At 41.3% G+C, this 21,040-nt stretch overlaps 1 protein-coding gene across 1 annotated transcript in view; it reads left to right on the forward strand.

The window, feature by feature from the left end:
• The window catches only part of LOC145417306 (uncharacterized), a 564,754-nt gene that overhangs the window by 127,532 nt on the left and 416,182 nt on the right, over positions 1–21,040 (forward strand). The gene's annotated exons all lie outside the window — the stretch shown is intronic.

Here is a 21,040-nt window from a genome sequence, read left to right on the forward strand (position 1 = left end):
ACAATTATGGGAAGGGAACGAAGGTCACTGGTATGTTTTCACGACCCTCCTCTACCATCTCAAGCAGTCAGGCGGCCTGCCACTTCATCTCAGATGTTTTCGCCGATATGTTTAAATGCTAATGTAACATGCACCCTAATTAGGAGCAAGTTTCTTCCATTATGCCGGAAACAAACGTAGGTAAAGCTTAAGGAACGTTATGATAATAAGAAAACAAACTAGAAAAATACAAAAACAAACTAGAGAATATGAATTGAATTGGTAAGGTTATTAGGCTGTATGCTTGGACGAAAATTTACGAGTTTCACAATTAAAGGGGACGAAATGGAACAATTGTTTACTAATAAGAAAAAATACTTTCATCTCACGTGTTCTCGTAAGGTGGCATTCAGTTCCACATTCTTTGTTCGATGTCGCTTCCCAACACATTTCGGACCGACAGAGCATACAGTTATTTCTGCTCCTTACAGTTAAGTGTACATTTATTGCACATTCTTTTGTTCGTTCGTGTGTGTGTGAAAGAGAGAGTATTGATACAAACAATAATGTATTCCATTAACCCCTTATGGCTGTTAGCCTTGAACAATGCTTTACTGTACCGGTGTCAGTAACGTTAAGTTAGGGAGAGCCATAAAAACTGCGAACTCTACCATCCCAAACAGCTCGGCAGTCCTTTCATCCCAGATGTTTTCGCCGATATGTTTAAATGCTAAAGTAACATGCACCCTAACTTTATGTTTAAATTCTAATGTAACATGCCCCCTAATTTTCTTTCATGAATCATAGCAAATCACAAGATGGGTTTAGGGGAGAAGAGAAAAAGCCAACTGTACCAGACGAGTCTTTTCACATCTGTAAGAAAAAGTAACTGATTTTATAACTTTGAAAAAATGATTTCAAGGTCTGCCACGGGAGCACACAAATTTCTGAACTCACGAACATTGAGTATTTGAGGGGGGTAAACATACGCTTTGCTATAAGCAGTAAAAGCACCTTACCAAATCAGTTCATCCTGATAGTCTGTTATATTTTTCTGATTATTTCTGGGTTGGTAAATAAACATTTCTTGTTAAATCTTTCCCCGCTGTTTTTCTCTGTTCTGGTGTGACGACTCTTTGATTCGTTAGCGTAATGGCAGAAGACACTGTTCTAATCTAAGTGTTTAAACCTGGCCTAACCTAGCTTAACAGCACGTAATAATGTAACCTAACCTAATCTTCAGTTGGGAAGTTGGGAAACGAAGTCCACATTTGAGTATGATGAGTTTCGTCCATTGTGCTGGAAACAATCGTGGGTACAGCTTTAGAACGTGACGATACTAACAGGGAGGAAATCTTTCAGTAAGAAAACGTGATTTACTGAACTGAATATAGTATGAAAAATACTGAAACAAGCTGGAGGAATATACATTGAACTGGAAAGGTCTTTCTGGTACTTAAGTGTACATTTACCGGTAAATAAATCAGTCTAACAGTACAGTACTTGTGTTTCCGCCGGATTAATCGTGCTTTCGGATTAATCAGGCACCCCTTAACACCATATAGCCCGGATAATCGGGCTATCTCTGTATATATACAGTATATGCCGGTATATATATGTACTGTATATATATATATATATATATATATATATATATATATATAGAGTAGGTTCACACAGTGCGCGTCATCATAGTGCGCGATTCGTATTGTGTGTTAGTGACCAAAAATCATAGCCAAAAACCCTTGAATGTGCGAGTTTACCACACAGAACGTGAGGCAGAGGCAAGGAGTGGATCAAAAATGCCATTTTCTATTAGTGCGCGACCACCCCTCACACAGCGCGTCATGTGTCGTCATGTTGATGCGCAGAAATTCCCGGGCATTCTACTGCGCAGAAGTGTCAGCATTGGACTTTCAAGGGTTTATGGCCGATGTGAGTGACTTTGATGCTCCTGGGGAAGGTGCTGAAGAGGAGTCTGTGGAGGGAAGTGTTGGTGCGGTGGGGAGTGCGGCGCTGTAAGTGTTGCCGTTCCTTGGAACCCCTGTTATTTAAGGTCATCAGGCCTGTTGTCTACTGTTGTTAAGGTGACTACCCATATTTTTGTTATTGTAGCTATAGATTTAGTACAATGTCTGAAAAATATGACCTTTATTATGTCTCTAAGGACCAAAAAATGTCCAGGTATGAGGGGGTACAGCCCATATGTAATTATTCCCATAAGATTATGTATTCCCAGTACGCGAATTCCCAGTGCGCGAGGTCGTGGACCGCCCAATCTCTCGCGTACTGTGCGAGCCTACTGTATATATATATATATACTTATATACTGTATATATATACATACATATCTATCTATCTATCTATATACCTAGGCTGCTTCCCCCAAGGAAAGGGAGGTAGCCGAGACAGGATGACACACTCCCCATTTACTCATCCATTCAAACACATTCATTCGCATCTTAGCCCCAAAGGGGAGAACGGACAGATCCTCACCGCACCACACCGCACAAGGGTCAACTGCGCAATGCAATCAGTGACATCCGCAGCAGGGCCCGACAGCAGAACTGGTTTACCCCTGCCACATCATAATAGACCCATCCCCTTACCCGCACCTGACCTGACTAGCTGATCAGACCAAATGTGGCAGAATATCCCCTCAGGGCTGCGTCATCACTTATTCATTCACAATTTCTCTCCATTTATTTCTGTCACGCACAGCCACTCTTCCTTACTCAACAGGCATCCCTCTTGCATATATATATATATATATATATATGTATATATATATATATATATATATATATATATATGTATATATATATATATATATATATATATATATATATATATATATATATATATATATATATATATATACATATACTGTATATATATACATATATATAGTATATATATATATACATATACTGTATATATATACATATATATATATATATATATATATATATATATATATATATATATCTGTCTATCTATTGCCAGACGCCTCAATCCCATTCGGGGTGGCCACAAACAAATCGCCTCCACGTCGCCCTGTCCCCCGCCATTTCACTCCTCCGCTCCCAACTCACACACCCCTCTCTCATATACCTCTCCATCCCATCCTGCCATCTCATTTTCAGCCTCCCCCTCCCTCTTCCCCTCTCCACCTCACTCACATACACTCTCTTCATCAGTCTTTCACCCTCCATCCTCTCCACATGGCCAAACCACCTCAGTGTATTCCTCCTAATGCTTCCTATCACATCCACATCCACACCACAACACTCCTTTATATCCTCATTTGTCAGCCTGTCTCTCCATGTGACTCCACAGGCTCCCCTTAAATAACTCATTTCCACTGCTCTCACTCTTGACTTGTGTCCTTCCAGCAACGTCCAAGCTTCACTTCCATACATTGGAGTTGGTATCACAAAACTGTCATGTAGTAACTTTTTCACTTCCATGTTCACTTCCCTGCTTCTTATCACTGCTTTCAAGGAACCAGCAACCTTCCTTCCCTGCTGTACTCTTTCAAGCGCTTCACCCTCCAAACCTCCATCCTTACTCATCACACTACCCAAGTACTTAAACGTACTCACATTTTCCAGTTCCTCACCATCCAACCTCCCTGTACATTCACTGACTTCACCTCTCACAGGGACCATCACTTTACTCTTCCCTACATTCACCTTTAGATTCCGTTTCCTATACACTCTCCCAAACTCATCCATCAAGCCTTGAAGCTCTCCTTCTTCTTCACTCAACAACACAGTATCATCTGCAAACAACAGTACAGGGAGTTTCCAAACACTATCCTCTCTCACCAGGGCCACTCCAACATCCACTACCCTACCTTGTACCTCTTTTATTACCCCTTCCATGTACAGATTGAACAACCATGGAGACATGACACATCCCTGTTTCAACCCAACCTTCAAAGAGAAAAATTCACTCTGTTCACCTTCCACACGCACTGGAGCCATAGCACCATCATACATACTCTTCACAGCATTCAGCAACTTCCCATCTCCTCCATATATTCTTAATACTTTCCACAATTCTTGTCTATCCACCCTGTCATGTGCTTTCTCCAAATCCATGAAAGCCGCATACAACTTTTTTCCCTTCTTTAGAAACTTTTCCACTAAAGATCTGAGAATGAATATCTGATCTACACAACCTCTTCCCTTCCTAAAGCCTCCCTGTTCTTCTCCAACTAATTTCTCTGTTCTTTCTCTAACTCTGTCAATAAGTATCCTACCATACAATTTTCCTATTATACTAAGAAGACAAATGCCCCTATGATTACCACACTCTTCTTTTTCCCCTTTTCCTTTGTACAAGGGAATAATTATATCTGACTTCCAATCCTCTGGGACTTTACCTTCCTCCCAGGCCAATCTGCACATTTTCCACATCCATTCTACTACTGTCTCTCCCCCATGCTTCAGCATTTCACAACACACTTCATCAGTTCCTGGGGCTTTCCCCAGTTTAACTTTCTTCATTGCATCCACAACTTCTGTCCTACTGATTTCTTCAAGTCTTCTTACCTCCCTCCTTCTCCCAGCATTCCCCATCCACTTATACTCTATGTTCTATTACTTAAAGTGTTCTCTCCATCTGCTCATTCTTTCTCCCTTTTCCACTAGTAATCTACCATTTTTATCTTTCACTCCCCTGCTAACTTCACTTCCACCTTGTCCACTCTTTTCACCTCTTTCCAGAACATTTTCTTACAGTCCCTCCACTTTACACTCAAATTCCTTCCAAATTCCTCATCCGCTCTCTTCTTATTCTCTCTTACTAATCTTTTCACCTCTTTCATTCTTTCTACATGTAACTCCCTCTTCCGCCTCTCAACTTCTTCCACGTCCTTATTTCTCATCCAGTCATTGTATGCTTTCTTCTTTTGTGCCACATCCTGTCTCACCTCTTCATTCCACCACGCTGTTCCCTGCACACCCCTCCATCTTCTCTTCATCCCACACACCACATCACATGCTGCACATATTTCTTCTGTGAATATCCCTCACACACCTTCTACGTCCCCTGATATATATGCCTGTATATATATATATATATATATACACTGCATATACAGAGATAACCCAATTATCTGGGCTATATGGTGTGAAGGGGTGCCCGATTAGTCTGAAATCACGATTAATCTTGCGGAAACAAAACACAAGTACTGTACTGTTAGGCTTATTTATTTACCGTTAAATGTACACTTAAAGTATCAGAAAAACCTTACCAATTCAGTGTATATTCCTCCAGCTTGTTTCTGTGTTTTTCAGACTATTCAGTTTGGTAAATTACTTTTTCTTGCCAAAAAATTTCCCGTTATTATCGTCACATTTTTTAAGCTGTACCTACTTTTTTTTCCAGCGCAGTGGACGAAACTTATCAAATGTGGACTTCGTTTCCCAGCTTCCCAACTGGAGATTAGGTTAGGTTAAATTATTAGGTGCAGTTAAGCTAGGTTAGGCCAGGTTTAGTTAAACACTTAAATTCGAACAGTGTCATCTGCCATTACGTAAACGAATTAAACAAAGAGTCGTCACACCAGAACAGCTAAAAACAGCGGAGAAACAGATTTAACAAGAAATGTTTATTTACCAACCCATTCATAATCAGAAAAATATAGCAGACTATCAGAATGAAAAGTTTTGGTAAGGTGCTTTTACTTCTTACAGCAAACCGTATGTTTACCTCCCTCAGTGTTCATCAGTTCAGATATTTGTATGCTCCCGTGGCAGACCTTGGAACCATTTTCTCAAAGTTATAAAATCAATTTCTTTTTCTTACAGATGTGAAAAGACTCATCTGGTACACCTGGCTTTTTCCCCTCCCCCCTAAACCCATCTTGCAATTTGCTATGATTCATGAAAGAATTAATAAAATTAGGGAGCATGCTATATTAGCATTTAAACATAAAATTAGGGTGCATGTTACATTAGCATGTAAACATATCCGCAAAAACATCTGGGATGAAGATACCACTTGGCTGTTTGGGATGGTAGAGTAGGGTCATGTAAACATACCAGTGACCTTCATTCCCTTCCCATAATTGTTTGCAGTTTTTATAGCTCTCCCTAACTCAGCATCACTGACACAGATACAGTAAAGCATTGTTCAAGGCTGGCAGCCATGAAGGGGTTGATGGAATACATTATTGTTTGTATCAATACTCTCTCTTTCACACATACACTTAAGAATGAATTAAAGAATGGGCAATAAATGTACACTTAACTGTAAGGAGCAGAAATAACTGTATGCTCTGTCGGTCTGAAATGTGTTGGGAAGCACGACATGGAACGAAGAATGTGGAACTGAATGCCACCTTACGAGAACACGTGAGATGGAAGTATGTTTTCTTATTAGTAAACGTTTTTGTTCCATTTCGTCCCCTATAATTGTGAAACTCATATAATTGTGAAACTCATAAATTTCCGTCTAAGCATACAGCCCAATGGCCTTACCAATTCAGTTCATATTCCTCTAGTTTGTTTTCTGTATTTTTCTGCCTATTTTGACGGTGGTAAATTACCTTTCTTTCGCTGAAAGATTTCCTCTCTTATTATCATAACGTTCCTTAAGCCTTACCTATGACTGTTTCTGGCATAATGGAAGAAACTTACTCATAATTAGGGTGTATGTTACATCAGCATTTAAACATATCGGCAAAAACATCTGAGATGAAGTGGCCACCTGACTGCTTGGGATGGTAGAGTAGGGTCGTGTAAATATACCAGTGGCCTTTGTTCCCTTCCCATAATTGTTCGCAATTTTTTATAGCTCTCCCTAACTCAAAGTCCCTGACACCAGTACAGTAAAGCATTGTTCGAGGCTGGCAGCTATGATGGGGTCAGTGGAATACATTAATGTTTGTATAAACCCCACCCCCAGTAGTAACACTTCTCACCTTCTGCACCCATCTTCTCCACATGCCCAAACCATCTCAATCTATCTTTCCTCATCACAACACCAATACACTCCAGTCACATCCTACCTCTCAACTCTTCCATCGTTAACCCTGCCCCCCCGGGCCTTGCACGCAGGGACGCACTGCACATCCACCTAATCATTGTCATTTCTGTACGTTTGAGCCTGCGAATATCCTCCTCCTTTACTGCCCAGGTCTCAGTACCATACAACATCACACTCCTAACACGTGCTGCATACAAAGACCCTTTAGCTGTAGGGAGAGTCCTCTCAGTGTCAGGAGAGGCAACAGCTCCCTGAGCTTCTTCCAATCACTTCTCAGCCCCACCTCCAGCACATAAAATGTCTCCCAAATAAAAAAACTCTTCCACACACTCAAGAGACTCACCAGCACGTTCAATCCTTTCACGCCTGACAATATCCACCTGCTCTCCCTGACACGCCACACACACATAAAATCAGCATTATCCCACAGTCTACCTCTAATACCACTACATCCCTTGTGCACCCATTTATCACAAACACTGCACACGATGGAATTACTTCCCACGCCCTTGTGGCAAACTGCACCTGGCCACTCTCCCTCTTCTTTGACTGTACCGCCACCAATCGTAGATATCATCACTTTTGTTTTATCTGCATTTACCCTTAAGTCCTTGTGTCCCATACCATCTTTCAACATCCTAAATCTTTCCTCTGCCTTCCTTTCATTCTCTCCAATCAACACCAAATCATCAGTATACAACATCTCCCATGGAAGTCCGTTCTGAAGTCATGTGAGAGGGCTTCAAGTACCATGATAAACAACATGGGACTCAAAACTGACTCCTGATGCACACCAACATTCACGGAAAACTCATCACTCAAATCTTCATTCACTCTTACCTGGGTACATGCACCCACATACATAGCCATAACCACCCTAACCAGCCACTCCTCCAACCTAAGCATTCTCATTGCCCTCTTCACCACCTCTTTAGGGACTCTGTCAAAGGCCTTTTCCAAATCAAAAAAAAAAAAATACAGATCCCTTTTCTGTCCAATATATTTTTCCTGAAGCTGTCGAACAATGAATATGGCATCAGTGGTCCCCTTGCCTGGCATATACCCAAACTGCATCTCATCAATTTCACACCTTCTCCAATCATACCTTCCAGAACTCTCTCCATTACCTTCATTATCTGATCTAAAAGCTTTATAGCTCTATAATTTCCTCTTTCAGGGCATCACCCTTCCCTTTGTACACATTTACAATTACACTCTTCAACCAGTCATGTGGGACAACACACTCATATGTCATCATATTTATCAGGTCAGTGACTAACCTCACCCCTATATCACCTGAGGTGGTTGGAGTTTATTGCTCACATAATGCCACTCAGGGATGAGTGAGGCTGGTCACTCTCATCTTAACCCGTGGATTGCAAGGCACAGCTCAGGATGGGTAGCTTCATGTTTTGCGCCAGAGCTCAGGCTGTGCTAACCTTCCAGTGACCATGCATCACCGCTAACTATTCTACCCCAATGCAAACTTATACATGGCTCTACGCAAAGACAGGGAGAGAGAGATTTTTTATTTTTCACCACATGATGCCCTGGATGTTTATCTTCAAGTTTATAATAATAAAAAAAAAAAATCACTGCACTCCTGCGCAAACTTATGCATGGTGCTTCGCAAAGACGGAGGGAGGGAGGGATTTTTTTTTTTTTTCTTACCAGATTATGCCTTGGATGTTTATCTTCAAGTTTATAATATACAAAAACTTTTATTTTTTATTTTTTTATTTATTTATTTTTTTTTTTTGCGCACCATGGGGTGAAATAAGAAAAGGTCATTGAATAAGTGAGTGAACCAAAAAATATGGTAATTTATATTGCACTCCAATCAGATTGAGCCTGTGAAAGTTTATATCCAAGGGGTGGTTGAGGTTGATTGCTCATGTAATGCCACTCAGGGATGAGTGAGGGTGATCACTTTCATCTTAAATGTCAGGACCAACTGCCTAGCCCCGGGCTCCTACGCTCTTCACTGGGCAACGTAGGATTGGATGATGAATGGATGGATGGATTTTTTCTCTTTTTTTCTTCTTTCTTTAGGAAGATGATTTGTTCATTTATAATATGTAGTAATTTCATAACAACACAGTTACAAAGAAGGGCAGGGGAAAGAAATGATTGGAAACATTTTATGATGTTGGGCCACCTGCAACTAGAGCAGCCAGGTGTGGTGAAAGACTGTAAGATATTTCTGTTCTGTAAGCCATTAAAATCTTTCTAATACAGATAGAAGTGTAATTTTTGAACGAAAATCATCACAAATAAATACTCTACAACTTTCTCTCAGGAAACATTGACGAAATATTTTTATATCTGTGAGAAATCGGCATTGAATAAATGAGTGAATAGTAAATATGATATATTACTTTCGTTTTTCTTTTCTTTTGTTTTGTTTTGTTAGGAAGAGTATTAACATATTATAAATACGGACAGGGGAGAAAGTTGAATGGAAACATTTTCCAATGTCATGCACATCGCTGAGTGAGGTGTGTGAGGTGCATAAGGTCAGGGCCAGCCCATGGGGGACGTGCAGTACTCAGAAGTGGTGTGACACAGGCTGCGTCAAAAGAGTTCAAGAGAGTTAAGTTTAGCGAACTGAGTTATCCTACTGAATTGTTAGAATTCCCATCAACATGCCCAGGTGTGACGTTATGTAGTGAAGATGATTTGTTACGTCTTGACAAGCCTGGAGCCATTCACCAGTCATCTTTCTCTGATCATTCTTTTGTATAGACAGCCTGTAGGTTATATAATAGACTGCCATTGTTCATGAAACACTCTCTCCTGTTGAATCCTTTAACCCTCTGGTTGCGGCGGCCGTGATAACCTATGTGCTCACTGCGGAGAAATAGGAAAAAAATGGTTTGTTTTCAACTCATGTTTTGACTCACTCATCCATAATCGTAGGAGCTAAAATTTTTGTGAGACAAACTTCAGTCTTTCTACTATCATCTGCAACAAACTGCATGACCATAGGAACTCCTATCCTGGAGAACACTTTGAGAGAAATCAAGGTGTGTTTTGCCCATCTGATGTGGGTAATAGCCCAGCGATGCAGAAATCACCATCAAACCACAGGATTTTTTCATACAACAAAGGGTTGCTGCCAGATTATCTCATCACAATAATTACAGTAATAATAAAGATAATTATACGAAAAAAAAAACTTCTAGCCAGTCTCGTGTGATTTGATTGTGATATTTCATATTGTTTACGGTAAGAGTTTAACAAAACAGTAGTGATTTGAGGAAAAGGAAAATTATTACAAACTATATAAAATTTCATGAAAGACTTTTATCACTTATTTTTATACAATATAATGTGTGAGTCATTTCATAGCATAGCTGCAGAGTTTGCAACAGCAAAAATGTTCGCTAGGTAATGTGCTTAGCACATGACTTCACTTACTGTAAAAAAGAAAAAAATGTATTTTATCACAATAATTCACAGTATAATATAAAATAACACTTTCAGCCACTCACATATGAATTTAGTGTGATTTGGCTGCATATTATTTCATATTAACTACGAGAGAGAGAGACAGACAGACAGACAGACAGACAGGCAGGCAGGCAGGCAGTCAGTTTAGTCAAACCAGTTTAGACCAACCTGCATGGAGGGTATGTGTACATGTGTGTGTGTGTGTATTTACCTATTTGTATTTACCTATTTGTAGTATACAGGAATTGAGCAATGCTCGTGTTGTCCTGTCTCCATATCCACATTTATCAAGTCTACCTTTACACACATGAATGTTTTTCTCATGCACCACCTCTTTGTCTGAGTCGTTCTAAATATTTAAGAATATACCTAATTGTGATATACACGGAATATACTATGCTCGTGGGTTTCCGTCGCTGTTTCTCAATAAGTCGAATTTAACTTTAAACTCGTTTAAGTTTTTAGACTGGACGATCTCTTTGTCCAGGCTATTCCATAAGTCTATACTTCTGTAAGGAAAGCTATATTTCTTGATATCCTTCAAGCAGCTTGACTTTTTCAATTTCATTCCATGCCCTCTTGTTGCTCTCTTATCCCATACAAACAGATCTTCTTTGTCAATTTTATCTACTCCCACCATGGTCCTGAACACCGCAATCATGTCTCCCCTCTTTCTCCTTTCCTCTAACGAAGGCAAATCCAGTTTTTCCAGCCTCTCTCTGTATGACAGGTCTGTCAGACTGGGGACTATCTTGGTTGCTGTTCTTTGTATTCTCTCAATCTTGTTTATATCTTTCTTTTTGTGTGGGGACCACAGTACCGCTGCATATTCTAACCTGGGGCAGATCATGGCCACTATCAATTTTTTCATCATTTCCTCATCCATATAATGAAATGCTACTCTTATGTTAGTCAAGAGCTTATAAGTCTCTCCAACTATCTTGTTAATGTGCTTTTCTGGTGACAAACTATCTTGGACCAGCACTCCCAAATCTTTCTCTTCTCTCCTTTTTGTGATTAATTCATTACCCAAAAAATAATTCAGTGATGGTCTCCTGGTACTTTTACCCATTTCCAATATTTTACATTTCTTTACATTAAATTTCATTTCCCACGTCCGGCTCCAATTGTGTATCCTATCCAAATCCTCCTGCAGTATTTTACAATCCTCCTCAACCTCTATCTTCCTCAAGATCTTTACATCATCAGCAAACAGATCGCATAACTGTTCACTCCATCTACCATATCATTTACGTAAATCAGGAACATTACTGGCGCCAACACTGAGCCTTGAGGGACTCCACTTGTTACTTCCCTCCATCCAGACATCTTTTCCTTTATTACTGTCCTCATTTGTCTGTCTCTCAAAAAGCCTCTCATCCATTCCAGAAGTTTCCCCTTTAGTCCTCCTATATATTCTAGTTTCCACATTAGTCTCTTATGAGGTACCTTGTCAAAGGCCTTCTCTAAGTCTAAGTACACACAATCCACCCAACCATCTCTCTCCTGTACCACATCAATCGCTCTTGAGTAAAAGCTCAACAAGTTTGAAACACATGACCTTCCACTTCTGAATCCAAACTGACATTCAGCCAAAATATTCATCTCTTCCAGATATTTTATCCATCTGTCTTTCAGGATTCTCTCACACAATTTTGCGACCATGCTGGTTAGAGACACTGGTCTATAATTCAGGGGTTCTTCCCTGTTTCCTCCCTTGTAAATTGGTACCACATTTGCCCTCTTCCATTCTTTTGGCACTTTCCCCTCTTCCAGTGAGCATACAATTAAGCTGTGAATTTTATCCGCCAGTTGTTCTCTGCATTCCTTCAGTACCCAATTAGAAATTCCATCAGGTCCTGGGGCTTTCCTTACATCTTGAGTTTCCAGTAATTTATACACTTCCTGCACCTCCACTTTTATATCTTTCATCACCGGAACATTTCTAATCACTCCCTCCCCTTCCACAAGCTCCTTTTCTTTAGTGAAAACTGACTGGAAACGTTTGTTCATTATTTCTGCTTGCATTGCCGCATCCTTAAAGACCTCTCCATCTACTTTCAGCTTGGTGATTCCTTCCTTTTGTTTCAGTTTGCCATTAACAAATCTATAAAACAGTTTGGGTTCATCCTTGCATTTGTCAATTACACCTTTTTCAAAATTCCTTTCTTCTTCCCTACGTATTCTTGTGTATTCGTTTCTTGTTCTTTTATATTCTTCCTTTGTTCTGTCGTTACCTCTCTTTCTCCAATTGTTCCACGCCTTATCTCTCTATTTTTGGCTATCATACACCTTCTATTAAACCACTCCTTTTTCCTGTTTTCTTTCCCTCTTACTCTTGGTACAAATTTTTCCACTCCCAAATTATAGAGGTCTAGAAAGATATCCCACTTCCTCTGTATCTCTCTTGTTTCTCTGAATTTTCTCCAATCCTCATTTTCAAAAAAGTTTCTCAATCCTGTAAAATTTGCTTTGCCAAAGTTGTATCTTCCCTGTCTATGAAGCTCGTCTCTTGGCTCAACGTTTCCTATTAACATCTGGAACTCAATGACCACGTGATCACTTTTTCCCAAAGGACAGAGATATTCCAATGATTCTATTACATCGGGTTCTTTGGTGAACAGTAAATCTAACCTTGCTGGTGTGTCCTCACCTCGAAACCGTGTCTCTTCTTTGACCCACTGCGTCATCACATTATTCATTATTATATTTAATAACATAGTACCCCACGAATCCTCGTCGCCTCCCGAGTACCATTCCTCCCAGTTCACCTCTTTACAATTAAAGTCACCCACCAAAATTATATTATTGCTTTTCTCAATTATTTTTTGCAAGTAGCTAGCCATATCTGACAACATCTCATGGTATTCGTCGTCCTTCCATGCTCTCGTCTTTGGGGGAACATACACTACCGCCATATCTCTCTTAACATTCTCTCCAGTTTCTAATTTCATATATATCACTTCAGCCCTGCCTTCTCCCATTTCCACAGTATCTACATTTATGTTGTTCTTCACTGCTATCATCACTCCTCCTCCCTTTTTTTCTTTTCTGTATGTGTGCATATTTATGAGTGCAGGAAAGATTGTTTAAATATGTGTTCATATGAGCATGTTTTATTGTGTGTGTGTGTGTGTGTGTGTGTGTGTGTGTGTGTGTGTGTGTGTTGTTACGAGATGGGAGTAGGCAACACAAGAAAACTAAATCTGACTGCATAAAAACTGAGAAAAACAAAGTGAAAAGGGAACTGAACAAATAGTTAAGTGATGAAAAACAATAAAAAAAAATAACTAACTCCAGTCTTGCAACACAGGTCCAAAAGTAAATAAAATTAGCTGACATAAGCAAGGGCAAAATAAACACAATGAAAAATACGTAATATAATACAAGCTAATGATATTTACAATATTTACAATGAGATAAAGAAACACAAAAGAATAAGAAAAACAAGCAGCCTGATAATACCCTGAATAATTACACTAAAGTCTGGAGAACAAACTTGCCATTCAAAAGGAATAAAATCATACAAAAAGAGATAACTAAACTGCACTCGATTGCCACAAAAAATAATAATACAGTAACAATAATACCTGCAATTGGATGCTGATACGAAGTGAAAAGATGTTCAGAAATATATACAACACAAAAAATACTGCTTCTCCTCCCTCTCTGATCTCCAGTCCAGACACTCCCTCTCCCAACGCCAATCCCATAAAAACTCTGTCTCCATTCAAAATTCACTGCCTTATATACCCTCCGGCTGCATGCACACGTCAACATGCAGCTGGAGGCCAGACAAGAAATATACTCGTACAGAAAAGAGGTAGGCAAATTAATCTCTCCCCCATACTCCAAACGTTATAAATATCACTGGCGATTACAAATCTTTATGTTGCCAGTTTAAGCTCCACCAAAAGTCACTGATGTTAAAAACAATTTTAGTCATCCCTGCATTGAGACAGCAAACAGAATTAACTAAGACTTTATAAATGTGTATGCACTAAACAGACAACAACATGATTGCGAATGCATGTGCGTAGATGCTGGCATACACAGCATCCACACACACACACACACACACACACACACACACACACACACACACACACACACACACACACACACACAAAGAAAGATATAAACAAGATTGAGAGAATACAAAGAACAGCAACCAAGATGGTCCCCAGTCTGACAGACCTGTTATACAGAGAGAGGCTGGAAAAACTGGATTTGCCTTCGTTAGAGGAAAGGAGAAAGAGGGGAGACATGATTGCGGTGTTCAGGACCATGGTGGGAGTAGATAAAATTGACAAAGAAGATCTGTTTGTATGGGATAAGAGAGCAACAAGAGGACATGGAATGATTTTGAAAAAGTCAAGCTGTTTGAAGGATATCAAGAAATATAGCTTTCCTTACAGAAGTATAGACTTATGGAATAGCCTGGACAAAGAGATCGTCCAGTCTAAAAACATAAACGAGTTTAAAGTTAAATTCGACTTATTGAGAAACAGCGACGGAAACCCACGAGCATAGTACATTCCGTGTATATCACAATTAGGTATATTCTTAAATATTTGGAACGACTTAGACAAAGAGGTGGTGCATGAGAAAAACATTCATGTGTGTAAAGGTAGACTTGATAAATGTGGATATGGAGACAGGACAACACGAGCATTGCTCAATTCCTGTATACTACAAATAGGTAAATACAAATAGGTAAATACACACACACACGCCCAGCGACATGCACACACTAAACATACATGCACAATATACAAAAAAAAATATATACATTCTTACATGCGTAACATGCCCACACCTAAGAAAGAATTTTCCCTTATGAAAATTCCTTCTTAAGAACGTGACAAGCAATCAGCGATAATATTGTCAACACCCTTAATATGTCTAACATCCAAATGAAACTGCTGAGGGAACAAACTCCAACACATCAATCGCTGATTCTTCATCTTCAAATTATTCAGAAATTTGAGTGGGTGATGATCAGTATATACAATAACAGTAGGTCCAAATGCAGGAACATACACAGAAAAGTGCTGCAGGGCGAGGATCAGGGCTAATAGTTCCTTTTCGATAAAAGAATAATTACGGTGAGAAACAAAAAACTTCTTACTAACAAACAGGATACTCTACGCCATGATCATCATCCTGCATTAACACAGCTCCTGCACCCACATTACTAGCATCTACAGCAAGTTTAAATGTCTTATTAAAGTTTGGTGCAGCCATAACTGGATAATTACATAAGACCTCCTTGGCTGCATCAATACTATTCTGACACACATCAGGCCAGACATATTTTCTATCTTTCTTAAGCAATTCATTGAGAGAGGCCACTATTGTTGGAAAGTTCTTTAAAAAAATGATGGTAGTAACCAATACTGCTGAGGAATCTCCAAAGCTAGTGCCTGTTTTGTGGTGCCTGAAAATTCTTTTATTGCCTCCATCTTAGAGTCAGGGGGGTATACACAACCATGACCAACCACACAACCAAGGTGTTGAATTTGTGCACAAACAAACTCGCACTACTTTAAATTTATTACAAGGCAAGCCTCAGAAAACCTGGACAGCAAAACAGCTATACTCAGTTTTTTTTATTGAGGCGAAGATGCACTTGACAGATTGGTGATGATTGGCTGAATGCAACGTTAGTTCATAATCTCTTTATTATTAATCGACAACATATATCTGATGGGGAAATTTGGGTTAGTAAATGTTTTTTGGACATGTTGCATTCAGCCAATTGTCACCAACCTATCAAGTGCATCTTCGCTTCAATAAAAAAAACTGAGTATAGTTCTCTTAAGTAGCTTTCCCAATCACTGTTAAAGACTACTACATCATCCAAGTATACCACACAATGCTTCATACCACTGACAACTATGTTCATTAATCTCTGGAACATTGCTGGGGCATTTTTCGTACCATATGGCATCACGTTACACTGATATGTTTGTCTGTCTGCCACAAAACACGAGATTTCCTTAGCCCGTTCGGTCAGTGGCACTTGCCAGAAACCTTTCTTGAGATCTAACTTGATGATACAACTAGATGAGCTGATGTGATCGATGTAGTCCTCAAGCTGGGGCAATGGGTATGTATCAGTCTTGGTTAGCATGTTCACCCATCTGTAGTCTATACAAAATCTTGTGGTGCCATCAGGTTTAGGCTGCAACATCGCAGGAACTCGGGGACTAACACAGGGGGAGATAAGCCCAAGGTCCAACATATAATTGAGCTCCTGACGCAGCATGCCAACATGCTGAGGACTGACTCAATAAAACTTCACTGGAACAGCATCACCCACATCCACGTTGTGCTGAATCCAATCGGTCTTCCCAGGGGCACTGCTGAACACTTCCTTGTAAGTTGACAGGAGGGCAACCAACTGAGATGCTTAGTCCCGAGGCAGATGTGCTAACTTGGAGTTGAGAGTGGACTCTGCCTCATCATTCTTCACTTAGCTACAATCTGGAAACTCGCAGTCCACCTCAAACAAGCCGCTGTCAACACCCTCCTCGGCAGCAGGAGCAGTGGCGAAGACAAGGTGTACGGGAGCCGGAGAATCTGGTGCACAATGGTATGGGTTCAGCATGTTCACATGGCACAGTTGGTGCTTCTTCCTTCTGTCGGGGGTCTCCACCAGGTAGTCAGTGTCTCCAATATGCCGCACTACTGGGTAAGAACCACTAAACTTACCAGCCAGCAGCTGACCCTGCAGTGGCAGCAACACCAAAACCTCATCACCGACCTTAAACTCCCATAGTACCACACCTTCATGTTTTCCTGTGCCTGCTTGAGATTTTCCCTGGCCAGCTCACTGATACAGGTCTTGAAGTCCCGCACATAACGGAGTAAGCTTTTGTTCTCAGCGAGATTATTGCTCCAAGTCTCCTTAAACAAGCTCAGGGGGCCCTGAACTCAGTGGGCAAACACAAGCTCGTTAGAAGAGAAACCCAAACTCTCCTGGGGTACTTCCCTCGTAGCAAACAGGAGGAACGGCACACCACAGTCCCAGTCCTTAGAGTGCTTCTGACAGTACTTGCAGAGCTTATTCTTAAGCGTCTAGTGGTAACACTCCAAGGCACCTTGCATCTGCAGATGATAGGCACTGCTCTTGATGTGTGTGATGCCAAGTTGAATGACTGCTGGAAGATGTTGGAAAGGAAATCAGGCCCTCTGTCTGACTGAACCTCCCGGGGCAAACCAAATTTTGTAAAGAAATCTAGCAAAACTCTAACCACTGCCTTAGCTATGATAGAACGTAGAGACATCGCCTCAGACTACCTTGTGGAGGGGTCAGTAATAGTGAGCAGATATGTGTTACCGCTAGAAGTTGGGGACAAGGGTCCCACCACATCAATAATTAACCAGGAAAAAGGGGGATCAATGGCAGGAATGGGGACAAGAGGGGCCACAGGGACAGGCTGATTCAGCCTACCCACTACTTGACAGGTATGACAATGTTTGACAAACTTGGCCACGTCCGCTTCCACGTGGGGCCAGTAGAAATCCGCACGCAGCCTCTCCATGGTCTTCTTTACACCCATGTGACCTGCAAATGGAGTAGAATGGGCCAGATGAATTAACTCCTGCCTGCACTCATTAGGTACCACGATCTGATGGTAGTCCCACATCCCATCATCTACATTCACATGTGGAGGTCTCCACCATCTCCACAAAATCTCATCTTTCACATAAAAACATCCACCCTTCACCTTCTCAAGATCATCCACTGCATACAACTTCAACCCAACTACAACACCCAACAACAACCTCTGAATCTCTGGTCTTCAGACTGCAACTCCTTTAACTTCTCAATGTTCACCTTCTCCAACGGAACAGGTGGAATATCTTCCAAAGAACCCATAAACATATCGGCCGAAGATATCTCATTGTCTGATTGATTTGTGTCCTTGGATGTAGGACTACTGTTGCCTCTGGTACAGTACCACAGGGCACACTACAAGCAACCTTCTCCTGTCGACTCCTCTCTGCACGTGACATGGCCCTAGTCACTGCACAAACTGGGAATACCTCTGCATCATTGGGATCAACCTGTGAGGGAACTTCAGGCAATGGCAACTTTGACAAAACTGAAGTAGTAATCTCCTCACCTCTCATTAGGTCATTGCCAAGTACTATATCAACACCACTCTCTGGTAAATAATCTACAACACCCAATCATGCCAGTCCATCAAACAACTGACAATTAACCTCACAAGAAACTAGCAGCACAATCTTTGCACCTGTTACTCCCCTAATCAGAACAAACTATCCTCCTGCAACATCAAGAACTTCATTATTTGGCCTTACCCAGAAAGAAATTGTAGAACCAGTGTCACGAAGAATGAGTACTGGATGCTGCATGCCATTCACCTTCACCGAATCGGAATACAGGTATGGGGCATATGAAGAAGCAGAGGCAACACTGCTCGTCACTGCCTGTACCACTTCACAAGAAACAGTGAGCTCTGACACAATTGTGGCCTCCTTCTTCCCACCTTCCCGAACAACATCAACCCTAGAAGGGGGTAAAACATCAGAGTTTCTCTGACCAACAACTGGGAAAACCACTGAAGGGGTAACCACGGGAGCTCCATGAGAAACAAAGCTCACTGGCTTCACAACACCTGACTTTCGCCAACATCTATCTACAGTGTGACCTGGCTTCTTGCAATATGAGCAAGTAAATGGACAGCATGTAGGTTTTGGGGAAATGTGAGGTGTATGAGGTTTGGGTGTGGAGTAATTCGTGGAGTTGGGCTTCTGAGATGGTTGTTTGGGGAGCTGAGAGGGGTAACACTTCTGAAGATTACTCATAGGAACTTCCCTATCCTTATTCAAATTCTTAAACAATAAAGAATCATCCACGTAAACTGCAGCTTCAGCATCATTCTTAACTTTCTTATCAGCAAGGTAAGTTCTTAAATCTGCATCAGTCTCATCAAGGAAGTTCTCAAAGATAATAGGTTCCTTAACCCCTTAACCGCGGGGCGTCACTTTCATGACGCTCGGGCGCAATGGATCATACCATGGGGCGTCACTTTTGTGATTCTGTGTTATTTTGAATTATCCCGGGCTTTCAAGTGGTGGCTTGTAGCATCTATCAGTACTGCCAATGTCCAACACTAGTCAGCACTCCAAATCTCATCTGTACTCCCATCCATTGTTGACATTTTAGCAATTTTCCCCCATTCCTGACTCCCCTCCCTACCTCCCCTCCATTACCCTGTCCTCTCACCTCCCCGGCCGCACTGCGCTAAGCAAATCTCCCCCGGATTTTTCCACAGATTTCATCCATTGAAACAAGCCCTATGCCCTATACTTATACAAAATAATATATACCAAAAAAAAAAAGGTAAGTGATAGTGGTATACACCAGGAATTGGCTAATTATCACCTGACAACACCTCACGTGCATTCATTCGCTACATTACCACGGTAATTTCCCCTCTGAATTATGCCTTGTAATCTATTTCTGTGCTATAAATATATATCAGAAAGGAAGGGAGAAGCCTAAGTGACATTTACATTCACCAGGAACTACCTATTTCTTTATGTATTGCCGAGATTTTCTACCAATAATTTATTAGCATGTAAGTTAGCAGCTGTCAACCCCATTGTCACTGTCAACCCTTGCCTTCTCAGATAAGCCGCGGCATGTAGTTCCTTTTCCTCCGCTGTGGTCAAAGCATGTCGCACTCGCGCCCCACCATTTCTGCTGCTTCTGTGCCCATTGCAAAGGGACCTGTGACCTCTACACCCAGAAAAACTCATGAGGGAAGCAGGAAAGGACTAAGTGACTCTGCAGTGGAACGTGAACTAGCGGAATTATCAATGGAGATGATGGATAGTGATTTTGACCCTTCGGTGGATTCGTGTGATGAGCCAGGTGAGGAAATCGTGCCAGAAACTACTAGTACGAGTGCTTCAGTGTCGGAAGTTATCCCTAGCTCCAAGGGAAAGGAGCCATTAGTGCAGCAAGGGAAGGAATTTGGGAAGGGAATGAAAAGGCGGTGGGTTAGCCCTGGAACAATGGCTCCGCGTGACCCAGCCCGCTGTGAGTCCCGAGTTGATTCACCTCCCCGTTCCCCAAGCCCCACTTCACTCATTTCTTCCTCTTCTTCTGCTGAATTATCTCCGGAGTCTTCATCGTCGGAGTCACCACCAGCATCAACAGTGAAGGCAGGCCATAGAGGAAGAGGTAAATCCCTGACCTGTAAAAGTAGAATTGCTAGTAGAGTAAGGGCTGCTAGTGCTGTACGGCAACCCAGGGTCAGTGCGAGTGACCTTGAACATGATAAATCTGCCTCACAGCCACCCTCCACCATCACCCATCCTACACCGCCACGACAGGGAATCCTGGACGCCTTCGCGTGGACGGAAGGGTCCGATTTTGTCCCAGAACATCTCGATTTTGACGAGAGTTCCGCAGGAGCACAGCCTGCCTTCACTCTTGACGAGGATGCTGAGTGTGTGGACTTCCTTTTGGCCTTCCTCGATGACAAAGTCATGCAGCACATATGTGATGAGACCAACAGGTATGAATCACAACATGCTGCAAGTGGTACAGGTGCAGCCAAGATGC

Source organism: Coenobita brevimanus, chromosome 110 (assembly GCF_032717465.1).
Source record: "Coenobita brevimanus isolate Jiangsu-jjx chromosome 110, ASM3271746v2, whole genome shotgun sequence".
NCBI classification, from domain to species: Eukaryota; Metazoa; Arthropoda; class Malacostraca; order Decapoda; family Coenobitidae; genus Coenobita; species Coenobita brevimanus.